This window comes from Sinocyclocheilus anshuiensis, unplaced genomic scaffold, assembly GCF_001515605.1.
Source record: "Sinocyclocheilus anshuiensis isolate Anshui unplaced genomic scaffold, SAMN03320099.WGS_v1.1 scaffold1010, whole genome shotgun sequence".
Classification (NCBI taxonomy): domain Eukaryota; kingdom Metazoa; phylum Chordata; class Actinopteri; order Cypriniformes; family Cyprinidae; genus Sinocyclocheilus; species Sinocyclocheilus anshuiensis.
Window position 1 is genome coordinate 716779 of NW_015537936.1, and position 9991 is coordinate 726769.

General features: G+C 33.7%; 2 protein-coding genes across 2 annotated transcripts in view; one reads left to right on the forward strand and one right to left on the reverse strand.

Annotated features, from left to right (window-relative positions):
* The window catches only part of rec114 (REC114 meiotic recombination protein), a 17781-nt gene extending 8862 nt beyond the window's left edge, over window positions 1-8919 (forward strand). Inside the window, exon 7 of the mRNA XM_016447720.1 lies at window positions 8774-8919. The gene's annotated coding sequence lies outside the window, so the exon portion shown is untranslated. The remainder of the gene's footprint in view (window positions 1-8773) is intronic.
* LOC107658962 (neuroplastin-like) overlaps window positions 1-9991 on the reverse strand; it is a 44208-nt gene that overhangs the window by 2844 nt on the left and 31373 nt on the right. The gene's annotated exons all lie outside the window — the stretch shown is intronic.

Sequence of the window (9991 nt, forward strand, 5' to 3'; positions counted from 1 at the left end):
TACGGTTTGTGTCAAGCCATTCGTTAATCTGGCTGTTTGATGAAGAGAAAGAGATCAAATGTAGTAGAAATAAACACGTTAAGAATCCATAGAGGCGGAGGACTCTTATTATGTTTTTTTTAGGACTATTAAACGTTTGGTTGACCAATCAGCGGAGAGGGGCGTTTCATTCCCGCCCACATGTAGAGATCGAATATTCAAGTTGCTTATTCGTTTTCTATGCCTGAACGTAAAAACGAAAAATGAAGCCAAATTCTTGATTTTTCGTTTTGTTTGAGCAAATGAAAAACAAAAAATGTGCCGTTTTTTCATTTTTCAGATTTCAATATTAAATTAAAAAATGAATGATCAGACGATACCCCGATTTAAACATGATTGTTATTGAGTTATTTCACTTTAAATGGTCAGCTTAAAATGCAACAGCAGCCAAATGACATTTTGTAATTACTGAAGTTGCATTATATTATATTATATTATATTATATTATGTTATTGAGACCAACATTCTGAAATAATTTGATGTTTTATTTTGTTCTCTCTGGGCTTATGATGTCACAATTGAAGTGCAAACACATAATTGTTTTTTAAATGTTTAGATTATCCACTAATATTAATAAAAAAAAAAACATGATCTCCACTGAAGACATTATATGGGTTCTTAAGATCATCACAAATGTCTGTGAATTTTAAAATGTAAATTTCTTGGTAAGTCATGGAATTTTTCATAACAGTCATGGAGACTGTTATGCTCAGTTAAAATTAAAAAAATAATAATATTAAAAGTAAAAAAATATATTTTTGCCTTGGCAACTAACTAAAATAGACTAAATAGACTAAAACTATTAAAATAATTTATTGAATAAAGCTGAAATAAAATATAAATATTAGATGAAAAAATTTAAATAATATTTTTTTTTAAATCGGGAATGTTGCCTTGGCAACTAACATAAATAAAGTTCAAGTACTTAAATTACTAAAAAAATCATTGTTAATTGAAATAAAGCTGAAATAAAATATAAATATTAGATTAATAACTTAAAAAATATTTAAAAATGAAAATGTCTTTCCATTACTGAATAAATCAGCAACTAACTGAATAAATTAATAAGTTTTTGTTTAATAAAATTACTAAATAATACTTTTGTTAATTGAAATAAATCTGAAATTAAATGTAAACATTACTTGAAAAACGTAAAAAAAAAATGTAAATGGAAATGTTGCCTTCGTAACTCAAAGAAATAAAATACATTTAAGTAGCAGTAGAAAATTTTGTTTATTAAAAAAAGCTAAAATATTATTACAATATTAGATGATTAAATTAATAAATATATTACTACTTAGATATTAGATTAAGAACTTAATGTTAAAAAAATTGAAATGTTGAAAATAGAAACATATTTAAAATAAAACATATAATAATACTTATCCAGCTATTATGAACAACTGGAAAAGACATGTAAATCAACTGGTGTGTTGACACTGCATAAATCTGCTCTGCAGATGAATAAAACAGCAGTAGAACTCGAGCAGGTTATTGCTGATGCAGGAAGGTCATTTGAGTTAGAGGTCACTGCGTCTCTCCACAGACAGATGGGTAGTTCTGGTTAGTGTATGCGTGTCGGGACAGCACATGCGTCCACAGGCAGCAGCATTCACAGTGCTGGACACCAAGCAGGTTATGATGGCACAATATGACTCTGTGACACACATCTGAGATCACAACCTCATCCATCTGAATTCACAACCATCAGACTAAACATTCAGATCAAGTTTTTTCCCCTCACTATTTACATATAACATACCAAACTAATGTTCCTGTGGATGTAATGTGGCCATTTCTAGTAACACATAATGTTGAGCAGAGTTTAACTTTACGCAAATGTTGAGCGACACAGTGGATTCTTTTCAGACACGTTTCCACCGTTATTAACATCATAAATCAAAAGTTTTTATAATTTCATTTTTTTAAATGTAATGTACATTTATAACACTATACTTTGTGTAATATTACCTTACTATTAAATTGCAGTTTCTAATACAACAGCAAATTTGACATCTTTCTCTCTTCTGATCAATGTAGTCAATCTCTCCATATTTTATTTCCTCTTTTGGAAAGTCATAGAAATACTACTGTGGTTTGCAAGCTCATTTTTCCACATTGAAAAAAAAAAAAAAAAATACAAGATTTGCAAAACAGCTAAAACTGCTTACAGCATATTTAATTTTACATCGCAATTTTAATTTTTGTTCGTGATTTACTGCATAATATACAGCTGCTTTCCATTATTATATTATATTATATATATGCTACTGTGATTTGCAAGGCCTTATTTCACATTTAAATTAAAAGAAAAAAAAATTACAAGGATTGCAAAACATTGAAATTTCCATTGCAATTTCAGGTAATTCCAATCACTGATAAACATTCATCTTGTTCATGATATAATGCATTATATACAGCTGCTTTCCATTATATTATATTATTATTATTAATATTATATTATATTTACTAATAATACATCTAATTTGTGGTTCAGATTTTCAAAAACTATGGCCTTTGTTGTGCAGCCTGCTATTAACGTTGATTATTCGACCTCCAGTTGCATAAAATCACCGTCAGTGTGAACAAACGTTCATGCAGTAATTCACTTTCACTCGTGTCAGTATATCTGCACACAGCGGTGTAGAGGACCTGGCACGAGGATTTCAGCTGTAATGTGCGTCATCGCATTACGTCCTCATCTCTGATTCTGATGATAAAACTGTGGACAGATATAATCTACCTTAATCTAGCACAGCCTCCCATCACTCCCTCTCCTGGGGACAAATCCTCCCCAAACCACAAAACAGAACACGCCGTTCATGCACGCCAACTTTCTCTCCTTACTGCATGTTTTGCATGTGGTCTTGCTGTGAGATAGTGTCTGTAGAGGTCGTTCATCATCCAGAGCAAAACAAACAGCCAGACACGCGCTGTAATTGATGCTTAAAAATGAAGCAATGATCTGTTTTTCTATCCACGTTACTCTGATTCTCATTTTATTCATTAGGAAGGTGTGTCTCAAGTGACAGCTTTGATTAAATGAACAGAAGTAACCAGGTCATGTGATGACTTACTATAAAGATGTAAGAGTGAATCTCATGAGCATATACAAGCCATATTTCACTGCAAAATAATCTCTCTCTCTCTATATATATATATTGCATAAATATAATTTAATATATAAATATATATAATGAAAATATAATTATGTATATGCAATTACATATATTTATTATAAATATATATAATATTTTATAAAATAAAAGTATATATAAATAAATATTATGTAAAAATCTTAATTGTACTTTTATTATGTATAATTAGAACTGTATTAAATATTAAATAATATTTAAATATACATTTATTTTTTTTTTTACAGTTAACTACACTTATTCTCCAATTCCCATTACTGCAATGCAATGCAAATATAAATAAAATAACTACAAATAAAAACAAATTCTGATTACTGTAATATAAAAAATGAAATATTTATAGATTGTAAATATTATTAAAATGGTTAATTATCCAAAGGTCACTGTGGTATATGTTGTACTACTTTTTCATGATTAAAAAACACAGTTACATTAACTTTTTATTGTAATACAGCAAAGGAGATGAAAATATCAAAACATATGAAATTCCTCTAATATGAAGGTGAAATATGTCAAAATAAACATGTTTTGATGAGATTAAAGATATTTTAGAAGCTTTTTTTTTCCATAATTTCCTATACCTTGAAGAATGAAATACTAAAAATACATATTTTAAATGTTGTAAATAAGCCCATTACAAACCATACAATTAACAGTAGAGAATCCGGTCACAATGAATACTGCTGATGACACATCATGACACATCTCATCACAACAGCTTTTTAATATCTTTTAATAATTAGATAAGCACGCGTTGACATCACAGCCTGAATGAGGAGACAAAGAGAAGCAGAAATTTCTCAAGACATGCACGTTCTCAAACTTACCAACAACAAAGAATACGGAGCCACACGGAAAAGGAAAAATCAAATTTTCACCTGTTACTTTACTTGAAGCCATTATATTAAGAAGAAAAAAATAGACTGTTGTGACTTTCAGGCAGGGACTCACAATCGTTAAACACTTTCATTCAGTTTGATTGAACACCTGGGTTATTCACTTACTGCCCTGAGTGTATAGTTCACACGAACACACAAAACCCCTTTGTTTCCAGCTGAAACCGTCCTGTTTGTTGGCAGTAGCAGCGCTGGTTTAGCACTCACAGCTCACCTGACAGATCCTGTGTTCTTCAGCACACGAACTACACGTCAACATAAAACAATATTCACAGCCCCGATCAACAAGTTCCTCGCCAGTATCCCAAAAGAACAGACTTTCAAATCTATCATTATTTGCTGTTATCACCATAACCTTTCATACTTAAACACTGACTGCAACATTACCAGCAAAACCAGCCTAAACAATAAGGGCTGCATGATAAATTGTATTTTATTTGCATTCACGATTTTTGCTTGTTTATTAATTAAGCACAATCTGCGACATTTACCTGCTTGTTATTTATCCTGAAGACATTTCATTTTTGCTTTATCTTGCAACAAGCCTCCACCAACTTTTATGTTTGCGGTTGCCAGATGTCAAGAGTTTAAATCCCCCAATCAAAGCTTTCCTGCCCAATGTTTTACTTGATCTTCCCAACCTGGCAACCATGCCCACACATGCTCTCTCTGCGCTGAGAAAAAGAAAAACTAAATGCTGATGATCTTAATATACCAGCAAACATGCAAGTTGGAGTTTAGTGATATGTGATATTTTGCTCAAATGAAAGTGTAATAGTGCCAGCCTGTTTTATTTCACACGTCGTTTGCTTTGTTTGCTGCGACTAGATCTGCAATCAAACCTCAATGATGAACTGAAATAAATCTGAACATGAATCTTGACTATAATATTTGCAATTGTGGTTGCTGAAAAAAATGCATGCAACTTCTGTGTCACAATACAAATTCATTTTTGTTGTCGCTTTAATAGAAAAATGTAACAAAATCAGTTAATAGGAATTTCACAGGTGTAGCTTTTGAAATTTGTAAAAATTTGTGGAGTGTATTCATTTATATAATTATAATACATCAGGAAACTAGATGAGGTCAAATAATCCATGCAAGTTGATGTTTTCTTGATTTGTGCTTCTGTGAAAGTGTAATAATTCTGATCATTGTAAAAAGAAATCTATAAAATGACAATAATTGTGATTTTTGAGCTAAATAATCATGATTGATTATATATTTAACTGTAAAGCAAGTAATTATTTTGATGAAGGATCAAGACAACAGACTTTTTCCTTTGGAAAAACATGCACGCATGAATCGCTTATAAAACCGGGAATGTTTATAGAGAAAGTAAACAGGTCATCTTGACTTTAAGAGGATATTTCTTTTCTATTCTTGCAGTTTGTATCTAGGAAATCCCAGCGCATCCCATGCAATTTACTGCTAGACATGTAAACAAACATTTACTGGGTGGATGTTGGATCTGATGAAGACTGCAGTGAGACTAAATAAAACAGACGTGTGTTTAGTTCTAGCTGGAGTTAAGCTGAGTGCAATAAAAGCAGCTCAGTTTTACTGAGATTGTAAGTCATGTGTTGTCAGTCACTAGAACGCGGTGCATCTCGCAGCACATTGTAAAGGGTAGCGTCTGACCACCCCTGGCTCTGAGATACCCTTCTGTGGTTCTGCAAAGGTCAACTTAGCATGGAGCTATGCCTGACTGCATCCCTTTAGAGACTGTCACACTCTCAGCCTCGACATGTTCAGAACGGAGCTGGTTTAGACCGACTGACTCGCCGGTTACTATGAAGATTCCCCGTCCTCTCCTGCTCTTCCCCTGCGGCCACACTCTTAAAAATAACAGTTCCTTACTGGCACTGAAGAACCTTTAATATTCATGCAACCCTTTCATTGCACAAATGGTTCAGAAAATTGTTCTTAGGATTATTTAGATATTCTTTACACTACAATTTTTTTTAAAGGAATAGTTCACCAAAAAAGAAATATTTGCTGAAAATGTGCTCACCCTTAGGCTTTGATGAGTTTGTTTCTTCATCAGATTTGGAGAAATGTAGCATTGCATCACTTGCTCAACAATGGATCCTCTGCAGTGAATGGGTGCCGTCAGAATGAGAGTCCAAACAGCTGATAAAAACATCACAATAATCCACAAGTAATCCACACCACTCCAGTCCATCAGTTAACATCTTGAGAAGACAAGATCTGTGTGTTTGTAAGAAACAAATCCATCATGAAAGCGTTTTTAACTTAAACCATCACTTCTGGCCAAAATACGAGTCCATAATAAATCCATAATAATGACTGACAAAGTAGCTTCATCTAAAACAGAAGAGAAATCTGCACAGATCAAGCACCGTTTACAAACCAAAACAGCTCTATACAAATATATGGGTGGATTTTGATGTGAGAGACAACAGGAGATGAACATTTTTACTGGAGGAAGTGTTATTATGGATTATGGACCATAATAGCCAGAAGCAACAGTTTGAACTTAAAAAAAAAAAAAACATCTTAATGATGGATTTGTTTCTTACAAATACACAGCTTTTGGCTCACAAGACATTAATTGATGGACTGATGTGGATTACTTGTGGATTATTGTGAGGTTTTTATCAGCTGTTTGGACTCTCATTCTGACGGCACCCATTTGCAGTGATTTGAACGTCTTGATGGATTTGTTTTATATGAACACGCAGATTTTGGCTTCACAAGATGTTAACTGAGGGACTGGGGTGGTGTGTGGATTATTGTGATGTTTTTATCAGCTGTTTGGACTGTTTGGACATTCTGACGGCACCCATTCACTGCAGAGCATCCATTGGTGAGCAAGTGATGTGATGCTACATTTCCCCAAATCTGTTCTGATGAAGAAACAAACTCATCTACGTCTTGGATGACCTGAGGTTAAGGACATTTTCTACAAATTTTCATTTTTGGGTGAACTACTCATTTAAAAACTCACTGAAAGGTTCTTTGGGGAACCAAAAATAGTTCTTCAATTACATCGCTACAAAAACCCCTTTTTGGAAACTATATTTTTTAAAAGTGCAAAGTGAGACAAATTGATTTAAAACAAAAAGAAACAGCCTTGCTTCCAAAAATCTTGTAATAAACGGACAATATTACCATTTCTGTTTCTCTTACTAAAACAAGGGAATTGTGTGCAGCTGATCACTGAATCAATTATTCATTAACTTTAAGAGCGCACAAATGTGAGGCGCTCCAGTGTTCTGATTTGTCTTTCTAGTGGAGGATCTGGTCTCAGATTAAAACGTGGTCAAGCATAGAGGTCAGTATTTCCCAGTGGCTCTCCTCTGACTCAACACTCATGAATATTCACTCGTGCAACTACGCTAAGAGCCCCGTCCGTAAATGACCCACTAACAACCTGCTTCAGAATATATTATTGATGGCGGCTTCAATGTTCAAAACAGCCTATATGGATTATTCTAGTTTCATCTGTTTGTGTGGTACATCATAGGGCTGCACAATTATCTGAATATAAAAGACTGCAGTTACTGCTAATGCAATTAAGTCATTGTTTTGATGACAGCAGTCAGTATTTATGTCTACTTCAAATGCATCCAGATTTTCTATTTGCAGCATGTTTTTGGCAGCGGTTGAACTCCATAATCAATCACAGACTGCTCTGTTGAGAACATGAATGCAATGGCCAATCAGAGTCAACAGGCCTATTTGTGTAGTGTTTATTTAAATGGGTGTTTTAATATGTTTTACTTTCATTTGTGACTGTCACATGAAAATAAATGCTGAGGCAACATCATTAGAAACAATAACAATTACTGTTCTGATTCTAATTCCATTAATGATTCTTTCTGTACTTTTGAGAAAGTAATTTTTAGACATTTCAGACATGCAATAGAGTGCTGCAGAAATAAGTCCTAAAACTTGGAAATGATTTGCATTTTTGCACTTATGGTTGCATTGTGCTGAAGTCACTGGGTTTTTGATTAAATGTTTGAAATAAGGTCTGTGTTTAACACAAACTCAAGATATGTTCACATTTTATTCTCAAACATAAAATACATCAGTAATATGATTTTTTAAAGATTTTATGTGTCTTGAAAAAGGAGACAACTTACAAGTTTCCAAATGGGACTACAGACGTTGTAGAGGACATTAAAAGTCATCACTTTGAAAAGGTAAACTCAGTTGCTTTTACAGCCTTGTGTTTATAAAAGCACACATGCAAATTATTCTAACCTAAATTTTCCACTTGTAGATTCTAAATATAGATTGAAAGAGTTGTTGTAAACTTGATGGTGTAGTTAGTTTATAGCCTATGTTTAACTTTTTATTTCAGCTTCAAAATTCTTTAAAGTTGTGAAGATTATCATGATGAAGAAAATATGTAAAAATCATAAACTTCCGTTGGTCACAGAGCATATTTTCTGCAATAATACAAAAGCTAAAGTAAAAATCCTATTGGCTTTTTGTTCCAAAAACAAGTCGTCCCTGCAGCACTTTATTCCTTCTGCATTTAAAGTCTGTTCTGCATGTATACGGAAGATTTCATGCAGCTGCCTCACACAAAATAAGTGTTTTATGTCACTATTATCAAGTAAAATCAGCAATCATAATCTGTCATAATTGTGCAGCCCTACATTTCTAGAATAATTCACTTCATTTTCTGATCTACTGCCCAAACAACAGCACTTCAGGATGATATTATATTGCCGATCAAGATCATCATTTCAACAAACACCTCCGGGAAATCATACCGCAAGACTTTTTGCAAATATTCTTAAAGGGGTCATATGATGCTACTAAAAAGAACATTATTTTGTGTATTTGGTGTAATGAAATGTGTTTATGCGGTTTAAAGTAAAAAAAAAACAACATTATTTTCCACATACTGTACATTATTGTTTCTCCTCTATGCCCCGCCTTTTTGAAACGCGTCGATTTTTACAAAGCTCATCAGTCTGAAAAAGCGAGGACCCCTCACCCAATAAACTGGGCGCCAGGATGTCTGCGAACAACACCAGGCCCCCCTGGTCCCCATGTCAACTAATGCTGATATCACTGGTTTTATGGCCCCAAAGGAATGTGAGTAGCGAAAATCACTACCTTTTCCATAGGAAGAGACACAATGCACAGTAGAAATGGACTTTTCTACTAATTAATTCATAGGAAAACCTTTCTTTGAATGAACACACATATCCTTCAGGTCATTGTGTATGTTGTCTTTGAGATTTTATACTGTTTTATGCAGGCTTGTGAAGGAAACACTCATTCCTGTCATCCTACATATATGTAACCCTACCATGTTTAGTATCTATGAATTAGTCTTCTGATGATCTAAACGAGAGTGTATATTATATGTTGGTACATAGGCAATATATTAGTTGGAATTTCTGTCTTTCTCATTGGACAAGCCCATCTTGAGAGGCGTGAATCCTTCTCGGCCTTTAAGGCCTCACACCAGTGACCCGCCCCGGAGTCGGTGGTTTGGTTGAATTCTGAGAAGATGAAGAATTTCATTTCAGCAAACGCTCCAGGACACCCTAAGTACGTGCCAGGCTTCGGCCTTGACTTTTCCATTCACCAAGATTCTCTGACTCAAACTGGTTCTTTTTCATCACCAACTTCAGCAAAGATCAACTTGAACCGTTGGACTGCATCAAGCCTTTCTTTCAGACAGACGAGACGTGCAAGTATTCAAACTTAGTCTTATTAATTGATACATTAGGTATCATTTGCGCCTTTTCACAAAGGTGTGTTTGAACTAAGAATTTGATGTTCCCTTCAGGCTGTAGATCTGCTGAATATGCAAATGGTTCCATAACTTCATATTCTTATTTTCTCTCCTCTTTACTGAGTTAAGCTTTAACCCTTTCCTATACCAACCGTATGTGTGTGTGTGTGTGT